General features: G+C 43.3%; 1 pseudogene; it reads left to right on the forward strand.

Annotated features, from left to right (window-relative positions):
* The window catches only part of LOC139380802 (titin-like), a 172754-nt pseudogene that overhangs the window by 114595 nt on the left and 44374 nt on the right, over positions 1 to 13785 (forward strand).

A 13785-nucleotide genomic window follows, 5' to 3' on the forward strand; every position in this document is an offset into this window, starting at 1 on the left:
CTGTAATCTAATTTCATCCCATGTGTTCTATTTTCAGTCCCACCTGGTCCACCAAAGGACTTGCACCATGTAGATGTCGACAAGACGGAGGTCTGGCTTGTGTGGAACTGGCCTGACCGCAACGGAGGTAGCAACATCATAGGTTTCCTGGTTGAGTACCAAGAGGAAGGAGAGAGAGAGTGGGATGAATGGAACACCGTCAGCATCCCTGAGAGCCACATTAGTGGCCTCGAGGAAGGAAAGACTTACAGATTCCGTGTGAGAGCGGAGAACGCTATCGGACTGAGTAGACCAGACACCACTGTCCCCGTCCTCTGCCAGGAGAAGCTTGGTGAGATTTGCTATATATTTACTTAATGGTTTGGTTTCTCCAACAGAGATTAATCCTAGTTGTGTACTGAAAAGCAAGTTTAATAGAGATTCTCCATTGAAAATTATTCTTATTACAGGACTAAACTTAATCTGTGTCCAGGAAACCGCCCCTATCTGTATTGATTTGTAGACAACATAATTCTCATCATCAAACAAATTATAACAATTAACCTGCATCTTCTTCTCCATCTTTTCACAGTGGCTCCAATCGTTGAAGTTGAGGCCAAGCTGATCGAAGGGATCATTGTGAAATGTGGAAGCACTATCAGACTCCCTGCGATCATGAGAGGCATCCCTGCGCCTACTGCCAAATGGTCCATTGACGGAGCAGAAATTGTACCCGAAGGCGCAGTTAAGATTGAGAGTGACAACTATTCAACAGTTCTCAGCATCAATGAGTGTATGAGAACCAACAGTGGAACCTATATTCTCACAGTTTCCAACCCTGCAGGAACCAAGACTCTGGCTTTGAATGTGACCGTTCTTGATGTGCCCGCTGCTCCCATTGGACCAGTCAATGTCCTTGAGGTTACTCCTGAGTACATGCTTATTGACTGGCGTACTCCAAAGGATGATGGTGGAAGCCCTGTAACAGGTTACGTTGTTGAGAAGAGAGAGGCTAAGAAGGAAACCTGGGGAGGTGTGAGCTCTGGTAGCACAGCTACAAAGCTTAAGATCCCTCGTTTGCAGAGCGGTGTTGAATATGTTGTGCGTATCCGTGCAGAGAACAAAATGGGTATCGGCGCTCCTCTTGAAAGTGCACCAACTGTCGCCCAACACACGTTTGAAGCCCCTGGCCATCCAGGCAAACCAAACACATGGGACATTGCAGAAGATGCTCTCACTGTTGGGTGGACCATGCCATTGTTTGATGGAGGCAGTCAAATAACTGGATATATAGTTGAGCGTAGACACAAAGGCGGTAAATGGATCCGTGTCAACACGACACCCTGTAAGGATCTCAGAATCAGAGTACTTGGTCTCTTTGAGGGAAATGAGTATGAGTTTAGAGTTTTCGCTGAAAATATTGCTGGTTTCAGTGGACCTTCTGCCATATCAGACCCAGCAAAACCCTGTCGTCAAATTAAAGCTCCTGGACCTCCAGTTAACCCCAGAATCAAGGACTACAGTAAGGAAAATGCAGACCTAGTCTGGATTAAGCCCAACAAAGATGGAGGCAGTCCAATCATGGGCTACATTATTGAAATGCAGAAAGCTGGCGGAGAATGGGAGATCATCAACAAGGATGGTCACATTAAGCAGTGTGCTTACAGAGTTAAAGGCCTTGAAGAACACTCGGAGTACAGGTTCCGCATTAGTGCTGTAAATATGATTGGAGTTGGAGAGCCTAGAGAATGCCTTGGATCGGTGGTTGCCAAAGACATCATGATACCTCCAGAGATCGAGATGGATGCCTCAAGCCGTGAGCGTTTGACTGTCCGAGTTGGACATAACATCAACATCATCGGTTACGTGAATGCCAGACCCGATCCAGAGATTATCTGGAAAAAGGGTGATGATGTTTTGGAAACCGCCAAGCACACAACACTAACTCAGAACTTGCCTGTTGTTCAACTGAGAATCAAAGAGGCAACCAGAGCAGACCATGGAATATATGTTTTGAAGGCTAACAACTACAGTGGTGAAGCCGAAGCTACAATAACTGTGAATGTGTTGGATAGACCTGGACACTGTCAGAATCTGAAGGCTACCTATGTGACCAAAGACTCTTGTATGGTGTCCTGGGAGAACCCTGTAGATAACGGAGGCTCTGAGATTACAAACTACATTGTTGAGTGCCGTGAACCCAGTGTGAGGCTTTGGTCAATGATCTCATCTGACTGCACTAACCGCATGGTTAAAGCCAAACTCATGGAGGGCCATGAGTATTTCTTCCGTGTTTGTGCTGCGAACAAATGCGGCCCTGGGCCCACAGCAGAGACAAAACAACCAACCCTTGCCATCGATCCCATTAACACGCCTGGTGAGCCAGAGAACTTCCACGTAACCGACGTGGGTAAGAACTTTGTCTTCTTGAAATGGAGGAGGCCAGACTATGATGGTGGAAGCCCCAACATTGGTTACGCTTTGGAGAGCAAAGAAGCAGGAGCGGCAGAATGGGTGCCATTACACGAGGATCTGATTACAAGTACCTACTTCATGGCTGACAAGTGTGTGGAAAAACAAACCTATCAGTTCAGAGTGCAGACATGCAATGAAGGTGGAGAAAGTGACTGGGTGAAGACTGGTGATGTACTTGTTAAAGAGGAGATCCAGAAACCAGTGCTTGATGTAAAGTTAGCTGGAGCCCTTGTGGTTAAAGCTGGAGAGTCTATCAGAATTGAGGCTGGACTCAGAGGAAAGCCTCAACCAGAGGTGAAGTGGGTGAAGGACAAGGCCACAGGAGATAACCCCAGAGTTAGTATTGAAACGGGCACAGATTACTCTAAATTCCTTTTGACCAAATCCAAACGTACAGACACCGGAAAATATGTTGTTACTGCCACAAACTCTGCTGGAACCTTCACTGGATACGCAGTTGTTAATGTCTTGGATGTCCCAGGGCCTGTGAGAGACGTGAAGGTGTCTGGAATCGGAGTAGACAAATGTAGAGTTGCATGGGATCTACCAGAAGACGAAGGTGGATGTGAAGTTGATAGCTATATCATTGAGAAATGTGAGACAAGAAGAATGGTCTGGTCCACATACTCTGCTTCACTTGTCACCAACTATTGCAATGTCACCCGACTAGTAGAAGGAAATGAGTACATCTTCCGTATCAGAGCAGAAAACAAGATGGGAACAGGTCCCGCAGTGGAGAGCAAACCTGTCACAGCTAGGACTCAGTTCAACAGACCTGGACCACCAGAATCACCAGAGATAACCAAGATCGGCAAGGAGGAAATGACAGTCGTATGGGCCCCACCAGAGAATGATGGTGGAAAGTCTATCACTGGTTATATCCTGGAAAGGAAAGAAAAGCGTGCTGTCAAATGGGTGCCATGCACAAAGAGTACCATCTCTGAGAGACGCATGAAAGTCAGCAACTTAATTCCCAACCACGACTATCAGTTCCGTGTCAAGGCTGAAAATGAAGTTGGACTGGGAGAGCCAAGCAAACCATGCAGACCAGTAGCAGCCAAAGATCCAATTGGTACAGCATTTATGTATTTTTGAGACATTGTATTATTATTATTATTATTATTGGTTATTAATTTTCCCTGTTGGCTGTACTAACATGCAGACGTTTTGTTTTCCTTGATTCCAGAGACTCCTGGTCCTCCAGGCAGTTTCAAGGTGATTGACAGTACCAAGACGTCCATTACTCTTGGGTGGGCCAAGCCTATCTATGATGGAGGTGCTCCTATCATTGGATACATGGTTGAAATGAGAGACAAACTTGAACCTAAACCTGAAGTGATTGAAGCTGAAGCTGTTCCTGAAGATAAACCTGCAGATGAAGCTAAGCCTGAAGGTGAAGCTAAGCCTGAAGCAGCAGCAGGAGAAGGTGAGGAAAAATATGAAGAGGAAGCTGAGGATGAAGCTACTGCAGTTGCAGCTAAAGCTAAAGCTGAAGCTAAACGTAAGGAGAAAGAAGAGGGCTGGAAGAAGTGTAACACCGGTGCTGGTGTGCTGGTGCACACAGAATTCACCATTCCAAACTTGAATGAGAAGCAGATGTATGAATTCAGAGTCTCTGCACAGAACCAGGTCGGTTGGGGTCGTCCTGCTACACTCAAAGAGGCTGTCAACCCCAAGGAGGTCCTCGGTAAATAAATACTTCTTTATATAGGCCTAGATGAAAACACATCCAGTTGTTATAGAACTGTAGCTTATAGCTAATATTGTATAATGATTTCTTTATGTCTGATGTATGTTCTCCCCCTTCTCTCACCCACTAACAGAGGCACCAGAGATTGACTTGGATGCCAGTCTAAGGAAGGGCTTCATTGTTAGAGCAGGCTGCCCCATCAGGCTCTTCGCTACTATCAGAGGAAGACCATCCCCCAAAGTCACCTGGAAGAAGCTCGGTGTTGATAACGTCGCCAGGAGAGGGCACGTAGATCAGATTGATACTATGTCCTTCCTTGTGATCCCTGAGAGCACTCGGGACGACTCCGGCAGATACTCTCTCACACTCTCCAACTCCGCTGGGGAGAAAGCTATATTTGTCCGTGTTAAAGTATTGGGTAAGTCACTGAGGTCTATCCTTTCACTTTTTATGTCAGTCTGTGGAATGACAGATTACTATTCACTGTGAAAGACTTTAAACAAGAAAAAATGTATGTACATTTAATTCTTTACAATGTCAAATTAATCTTTTTAGTTTGATTACAGTATAATTGTTTGTACTGTTTGATTACAGTATAATTGTTTGTACTGTTTGATTACAGTATAATTGTTTGTACTGTTTGATTACAGTATAATTGTTTGTACTCTTATATGGACTGTATCCAATATTGATGTTACATTTGTTGAACAGATACTCCTGGACCTGTGGGAGGATTTGAGGTCTGTGATGTGACAAGCACCGGTTGTCAGCTGTCTTGGCTCCCTCCAGATAATGATGGTGGCTGTCAAATCCAGAACTACATCGTTGAGAAACGTGAACTCGAAAAGAAGACTTGGTCAAATTGTATCAACGACTTGAAGAAAACAAGCTTCAGAGTCACCGGCCTCACACCTGGCTGTGACTACTACTTTAGGGTTATGGCAGTCAATAAATATGGCATTGGTGTTCCTAAAGACTCTCCAAAAGCCTACCTGACAACTGATCCTATAAGTAAGTGCACTGTTACAGTATGTCTTATATTGTAATTAAATAGTAGATAGTGTAAGTGGATTTTATTGTTTTGTGTTTTGATTCACATAAATATCACATTTCTTTAAATAGGTGAACCTGATCCACCCAAGAAGATGGATGTCTTGGAAGTGACAAAGAACAGTGCCACTCTGGGATGGCTGAAACCTTTGAGGGATGGTGGAGCTAAGATCAATGGCTACATGGTTGATTACAAAGAGGATGGCGAGCCTGAAGACAAATGGACACCATATTCCGTTGTTAAAGACTTAACCATTGTAGTCGTTGGACTTAAAGAGGGCACAAAGTACAAGTTCAGAGTTGCAGCAAGAAACGTGGCTGGAACCAGTCTGGCAAGAGAAGCTGAGGGAGTATTTCAGGTCAAGGAGCAGCTGAGTAAGTCGCAAATATATTTTTTAAAATCCCAGAATTACCTTGTCTGGATTTAGTTTGGTATTCAAAAAAGTGTTCCTGTTGCACACACCTTTTTGAGTCCTCATTTTAAGAACATGTTTTCCTCTCTTTTTTAGTGGCACCAAAGATCATCATGCCTGATAGTGTCACAGTAAAGGCAGGAGAGAAAATGAGAGTTGACGCTATTGTGGCTGGAAAACCTACACCATTCTGCAAATGGAGGCAAGGAGCCGATGATCTGTTGACATCTGATCGTCTCATGGTGCAAAAGTCTCCCAACTGCATTTCACTCATCATGAAAGACGTCTCGAGAAAGGACAGTGGTTATTTCAGTCTTTCTGCTGAGAACAGCACCGCCAAAATAAGCCAGATCCTTAGAGTCGTAGTACAGGGTAAGTTTTATTGAGGAAACTCAAAATAGTTGACTAACACACTGCCAGAATCCATAGCCTAAATGAATGCTGTTGGTACATGTCTTCTTTGCACAGATAAGCCTGGGCCTCCTGATGCTCCCCTGGAGATCGCTGAGCTTGATATTGATGCCTGCACACTTCAGTGGAACCAACCCAGTGAGGATGGTGGAAGCAACATCACCAACTACGTCATTGAGAAGTGTGATGTGAGCAGAGGAGACTGGGTCATAGCTTCTGGCTCATGCACCACGACCAGCTACAGAGTTGGAAAGCTTACCCCTGGAATGGAGTATGGCTTCCGTGTCCGAGCTGAGAACCGATTTGGCATCTCGGAGCCAATCTATTCAGAGAAAATTATCGCTAGATATCCCTTCGGTGAGTTAAACAAGACAAGGTATAAGCATGGGCCCCCCCACCACCCCCAAAAAGCCTACTGTACAATGAATTATGACTTTCTAAGTAATCTAGGCCTCGATTCAATCAGATCCGCTTTAGCCAACATCCACATAGTGGTTATTTTGACGGTGTCGAAAGTGGAACTGTGTTATAGCTGTCAATTTCACAAGTGGCTCCTGGCATTATACCCAAAGTGGACATTGCCATTGGCTGCATCAAACCCATGCAGCCTTGTTTACAAGTTCGAACACTGGAATGTGAGATGTAATCTACACCTCGTTGATAGAAAACCTCATTATTTTGTAATTATTTCTATATAGCCTACACTTTCTTGTTCTGAACATCTAACGCAAGTGGGACGGGTGTGGCTTTCTGACAATGATCGCAAGAGCAGCTTCTCATTGATTTGACGGCTCCTAGGCAGTTCCACCTCCGCCATCGCCAGAACATTCGTTATGCGGGTGTCTACTGTCGCCGGTTAACGTTGATCGGATTGAATCTAGGCCATATTCTTATGTACATTATGTACAATAAATTTGTTTTACAAAATGTTTGTTAATCTTGCAAACTAACTCCACATTCTAATTCCAGATGTCCCAGGCGAGCCCAGAAATCTGTGTATCACGAAAGTTAAGAGTGAAGCAGTGTCTCTTTCCTACGAGACCCCATCAACTGACGGTGGCAGTCCTCTTACCGGATACTGCATTGAGCGTAAAGAGAGGAACAGCCTTCTCTGGGTAAGAGCAAATGAGTCCGTTGTCCGCGGACTTGAATACAACTGCACAGGCTTAATGGAAGGTCTGGAATATGCATTCAGGGTGTCTGCCCTCAACAAGGCCGGCCAGGGTAAACCAAGCAAACAGACTGACTGGGTCACAGCAAGAACACCGATCGGTAAGTAACGAGCATGTGATGTGCGGCTTACCGTGTCCCTCACTGGCTTTGAAATCTGCAATCTGTCAATTAAAACTGTTGTCATTTTCTTCTTCTAGATCCACCTGGGAAACCTGAGGTAATGGATGTGACAAAGAGCACTGTTTCACTTGTTTGGACTCGCCCCCAAAATGATGGAGGTAGCAAGCTCATTGGATACTATGTGGAGTACATGAAGATTGGTCAAGAAGTAGAGAAATGGGTTCGCTGCAATGCCAACTGCCAGAACGTCAAAACAGAAGACTATGTTGTAACTGGCCTGGAGGAGGGAGCCCAGTATCACTTCAGAGTTTTCGCCAAGTCAGCAATCAACATCAGCTTGCCTTCTCAGATCTCAGATGCCATTCCAGTGTTTGCAGAGAATGGTAAGGCACTGCGCCGTCAGAACATTGACAAAACAAAGTGTTTTTTTTTATCCATCTTATGACTAAATTAAAAAAAATGTATCCCAAAATGATTCAAAATAAATGTGGATGCATGGTCAACACAGACCTTTTACTTGATGTGATATGTCTCTTGTTTCTCCAGTTCCCCCCAGGGTCGAGCTGGGAGTGGACATGAAGAACATGATCATAGTGAAGGCTGGAGAAAATGTCTCCTTTGATGCAGTAGTGTTTGGAAAACCACTGCCCAAGGTTACATGGAAGAGAAATGGTGTTCCATTGAAACTGGTTGATGGGATGAAGATGACACAGAAGAGACACACACACATTCTGGAATTGTTCTCTGTAGCAAGGAAGGAGTCTGGAGAGTACACTATTTTAGCTGAAAATCCCAATGGCACTAAATGTGCCAATATTAAGCTCAAGGTTCTAGGTATGCGAAATTATAATAACAGTTAAACTAAATGTGTCTTTTTATTATTGTGCACAAATTCCAAACTGATGTTGTAGCTTCATGCTAATACATTTTATTTTTGTATTTGTATATACTCAAACTCTTTATACCGGCTTGAGATATGTTAGTGTGATGTATATGGATGTGTTTGTGATGGTCTGCAAGAGAATACAATATAATATAATATAATCTATGTGTTCTCCTTAGACAAACCTGGCCCACCAGCCGGAGTGAAAGTCACCAAGGTGTTTGCGGACCGTATTAAGATGAGGTGGGAGCCACCTGTTGCAGATGGAGGCTCTGAAATCATCAACTACATCATTGACAAACGTGAAACCAGCAGAGCGAACTGGGCTCTGGTCACCTCCAATATCAATGGTCAACTGACCGATTGTACAGTAGATAAACTAATGCAGGACCATGAATACCAGTTCAGGGTCAGTGCTGAGAACCAGTATGGTATTGGAGACCCCATCCTCACTGACCCTGTCATGGTCAAGAATCCATATGGTAATATTTCAAACATGTTTGAATACACATTTCTATATAAAAAAAAAATATATATTTTATATAATATTTTAATTTGATTGCGTTGGAAACAGTGGGACTTCTTCTGCTTGTGCAATGTTTAAGTGTTTTCTTCTCCTTCTCTCTCTTTCTCTCTCATTTGCAGATGTTCCTGGTCCTAGTGAGCCACCAGTTATTACCAACATTACAGCCAATTCTATGACTGTCAGCTGGAAAGCGCCTGTTGATGATGGTAAAGCTACCATTCTGGGTTACATGGTTGAGAAACGTGAAGCGTCAGAGCTCAACTGGGCTAAAGTCAACCGTAAACCAGTGATTGACAGGAGCATAAAAGCTGCCCAGCTCTCAGAGGACTCTGAGTATGAGTTCAGAGTGATTGCCATGAACAAAGCTGGATTTGGCAAACCAAGTGATGCATCCAATGCTGCCCTTGCCGTGGATCCTGTGTGTAAGTATAACAACAACATTTTCTCACTTAAATCATTAAGGATTACATGTCCCAACACTTCTCGCTGACATTCTCTTATGTTCTTCCATCTTCAGATCCACCTGCACCACCTTCTTTCCCTAAAGTCGTCGACTCAACACACAGCACCATTAGCTTGTCTTGGACCAAGCCTGCTTACGATGGTGGTTGTGAAATCTTTGGCTACCTTGTCGAGTGCAAGAGAGCTGATGCAGCAGACTGGACGAAGTGCAATGTGCCCAAAAATCTGCAAGAAACCAAGTTCCTGGTTACTGGTCTCATTGATAAAACAGAATATGTGTTCCGTGTCTTTGCTGTGAACAAGATCGGATACAGCGAGCCAAGTGAAGTTCCTGGGAAACACGAGGCCAAAGACATCCTGAGTACGTCAACATTATCAAAAAACTCTCAAGTCTGTACAGAACAATTACTAATATAAGTAACCCACACAATTGTAAATAAGCATGTAGTGCACTACTATCTATTCAACTAAAATACATCCATGTCTTTTATAACTCTCTACTACTTTCTATTTTAACTTGTAGTTGCCGCTGATGCTGAGCTGGATGCTGACCTTCGCAAGGCACTGGTCCTGAGAGCCGGAGTCACAATGAGACTCTATGTGCCGCTGATAGGACGTCCCCCACCCAAGGTGGTGTGGGCCAAGGTCAATGCCAACCTCAAAGAACGAGCAGGAATCATGATCAAAACAACCGAATGGGATACCCTTATGTACATTGAGGATATCAACAGATATGATGCTGGCAAATACGTTTTGTCTCTTGAAAACGAGAGCGGAAAGAAGTCTTACACTATCGTCGTGAAGGTCCTAGGTAGCCTATGATTCTTGTCTTAAGATAATATTATTTTGAGAAACAAAATTTGGTTTTACCTTCTACATAATGCCATAAAATAATATAATGTATTATTTTTTCTGTAGATACTCCTGGTCCACCACTGAATCTAATTGTGAAGGAAACATCTCTGAACCATGCATCCATCGGCTGGGATCCTCCTCTGATTGATGGAGGAAGCCCAGTGAAGAGTTACATTGTTGAGAAGCGTCTTGCAGAGAGAAAGGCATGGTCCTGTGTCATAGCCGAATGCCCCAAATCTACTTTCAGGATTCCTAACTTGGAAGCTGGACAAGCCTACTGTTTCAGAGTCTTGGCTGAAAATAACTATGGTATCGGAGAAGGTTGTGAGACTGCCGGAGTTGTAAGAGCTTCAGGTATGGTTTATTGGATGTGATCATGTGTTTTTTTAAACTATTAGATGTTAAATGCCATTTGTTAGTTAGATTTTTAATAATCAAATGATCTTGTTATCTGATTTCAGAACTACCTGGAGCAGTTATAGATTTTAAGGCACTGTCGATCACTAAAGATTCCATTCATATTGGCTGGAAAAAGCCAATCAGTGATGGTGGAAGTCACATCAATGCTTATCTTCTGGAGCTTCAGGAAGGTGAAGAGAAGTATACGGAGCTAGTGAAAGGAAAGGTCATGTCACATATGATGGTTGAACTTAAAGAAGGAAAGGAGTACTCTTACAGGGTGAAAGCAATAAATGAGTCTGGAGAGGGACCACCTTCGGAGCTCACTGTGATCGCTAAAGATCAAACCGGTAAGTCCAGTAGTCCAGTGTTAATTAGCTAGGCTAATAAACCACTCGTAAAATACACCGGAGATAAAACGCATGGCCATTTTAGATATATATATATATCTATTGGTAATCTTCAAGTTTTTTTTCAACTGTTCCTAATATTTCTAGCATAAATGTGTTCTATTTTAGCATTATGTTACTGCACTTAGAATTTTATCTGGTTCATAGATTAATAAGCATTGTGTTCCTAACTTGCAGTCGCACCTGATTGTGACTTGAGTGGCATCCCAGATCTGTGTTATGTTGCCAAGGAGGGAAGCACAGTCCGTATCAACGTCCCTATTGTTGGCAAACCAGCTCCTTCAGCCATCTGGAAGAAGGGACATGTTTCTCTGGGAGACAGTGGAAGAATGTCAGTTGAATCTACACCTACTTTGACAACTTTGCTCATCCGTGATTGCCAGAGAGGTGATGCGGAAAATTATACAATCCTGCTAAGAAACACTGCAGGAGTCAAAGAAGCAAAGATGCAGATAAAGGTGGTTGGAAAACCAGGAATCCCAACAGGACCGTTCAAGTTTGATGAAATCACTGCCGATGGAATCACTCTGGAGTGGGGTCCACCAAAGGATGATGGTGGGACTGAAATATCCAACTACATTCTGGAGAAGCGGCAATCAACGGCCAACAAGTGGGCTACTGTGGCATCTGCGATCCAGAAGAATACTATGAGAGTTACCAGGCTCCATGATGGTACTGAATACATCTTCAGAGTGTTCGCAGAAAACAAATATGGAGTTGGAGAATGCCTCAAATCTGACCCAGTGGTGGCTCAGCATCCATTCAGTGAGTTCTTGTCATACATTGAAAATATCAAATAAAATGTTTGAAAGAAAGAGTTATTAGGACTTCAGAAATCTGTATTCATCAATAGTTTGATGATTGTACTATATGGCAATAATTTCACGAAACTGAAAACCTTCTTGCTTCACCAGATGTGCCTGATGCACCTGTACCACCAGAGATTGTGAGCATTCGCCATGAGTCGGCCATTTTAAATTGGACTGAACCTAAAGAAAATGGAGGCTCACCAATCACTGGTAATTATGCAAACAGTATTTTTAGTAATCCATAGAATTTCCATGGACTGTAAGGAAAATGGACATGGACAATGAACTATTCCTGATATTACTGTTGAAAGCATTTGCTGAATGGTAAATAATAATGTATTGTTGTTATTATTATTATTATATTTGCAGGCTATCATGTCGAATTCAAAGAAAGGAACAGCTTGATGTGGAAGAGAGCCACTAAGACCCCTATTAGGGTAAAGGACTGCAGAGTGACTGGACTGATTGAAGGCCTGGAGTATGAATTCAGAGTCATGGCAATGAATGCGGCCGGTTTAGGAAGGCCAAGCAGGGCAACAGAACCAGTCATCGCCCTTGATCCAATTGGTACATTTTTTCATTGTCTTTCTCTTTCTGTCCTATTGATATCATATGAAATCCTTCAACATGTTCTCTAATCTTGATAATTTACTGAATTTTTTGTTCCTCCACAGATCCTCCTGGTAAGCCTGATGTCATCAATGTAACCAGAAGCACTGTAACACTTATGTGGACTGCACCCAAGTACGATGGTGGACACAAACTGACTGGCTACCTGGTTGAGAAACTGGAATTGCCAGGAAAGACATGGATGAAAGCAAATCATATCAATGTCCAAGGCCTTGCGTTTACTGTGCAAGACCTGACAGAAGGCAGCAGCATGGAATTCAGAATCAGAGCTAAGAATGCAGCTGGCGCAATCAGTGTTCCTTCAGAGCAAACTGATACCCTTATCTGCAAAGATGAGTATGGTATGTTTTTTGTTTTTTTTCTACTTCAAAACAAAGCCAATAGAATAGGACATGGAAAGTAGCCTAATTTCTCTTCCTCATTTGTTCACAGAACCACCAAGCATCTCTATCGATCCAGACATGAAGGAAGGTGTCTCTGTCAGAGCTGGGGACACCATTGTGGTATCTGCTTCCAAGATCCTTGGCAAACCTCCACCTACAGCTGTGTGGTCCAAGGCAGGAAGAGAATTCAAGACCTCAGATATTGTCCAAATCACAAGCACTCCAACTACTTCAACGTTGTCTATTAAATATGCAAGCAGGAAGAACACTGGAGAGTACACAATTACAGCCAGCAATCCCTTCGGTATCAGAGAAGAACATGTTAAGGTCAAGGTTCTTGATATCCCTGGACCTCCAGGCCCCATTGAAGCTAGCAGTGTGTCAGCTGAGAAGTGCACATTGACATGGTTGCCACCAGAAGAGGATGGTGGCTGCACAATCAAATCCTACACACTGGAGAAGAGAGAAACAAGCCGTCTTCTCTGGACCAAACTTGCTGAAAATATCTTTGATTGCAGATTTGTTGCAAACAAGCTTATCAAGGGCAATGAGTACATCTTCCGTGTGTCTGCAGTGAACCAGTATGGCACTGGTGATGGAACACAATCCGGCCCAGTCAAAATGGTTGACAGCTTTGGTAAGTTGCATGAATATTCAGAATATTCTATTGACGGTACTGTAATTATTTCCACATCATTGTTAATATATTTTGCTCCTCCTTTTCTCCAGGCCCACCAGGCCCACCCGGAGTCCCAGAGATTGACAATGTCAGCAGGAACGCTGTCACCATTTTCTGGAAGAGGCCAATTAAAGATGGCGGAAGTGATATTAGAGGTTATCAGGTTGAGAGGAAAGAGAGAAGAGGAATGAGATGGGTGAGAGCATCGAAGAAAACGGTCTCTGACCTACGTTACAAAGTACAAGGACTCACGGAAGGTGTTCAATATGAATTCAGAGTAACTGCAGAGAACAAAGCTGGCTTTGGGGAACCAAGTGAACCATCTGCCCATGTAATGACAAAGGATATTGTATGTAAGTAAACACAAAGGGTCATTTTCAAAACAAATTATTTATTCCAGGCCGTCATTGTAAATTTGAATGTGTTCTTAATTGACCT

Source organism: Oncorhynchus clarkii, chromosome 22 (genome assembly GCF_045791955.1).
Source record: "Oncorhynchus clarkii lewisi isolate Uvic-CL-2024 chromosome 22, UVic_Ocla_1.0, whole genome shotgun sequence".
NCBI lineage: Eukaryota > Metazoa > Chordata > Actinopteri > Salmoniformes > Salmonidae > Oncorhynchus > Oncorhynchus clarkii.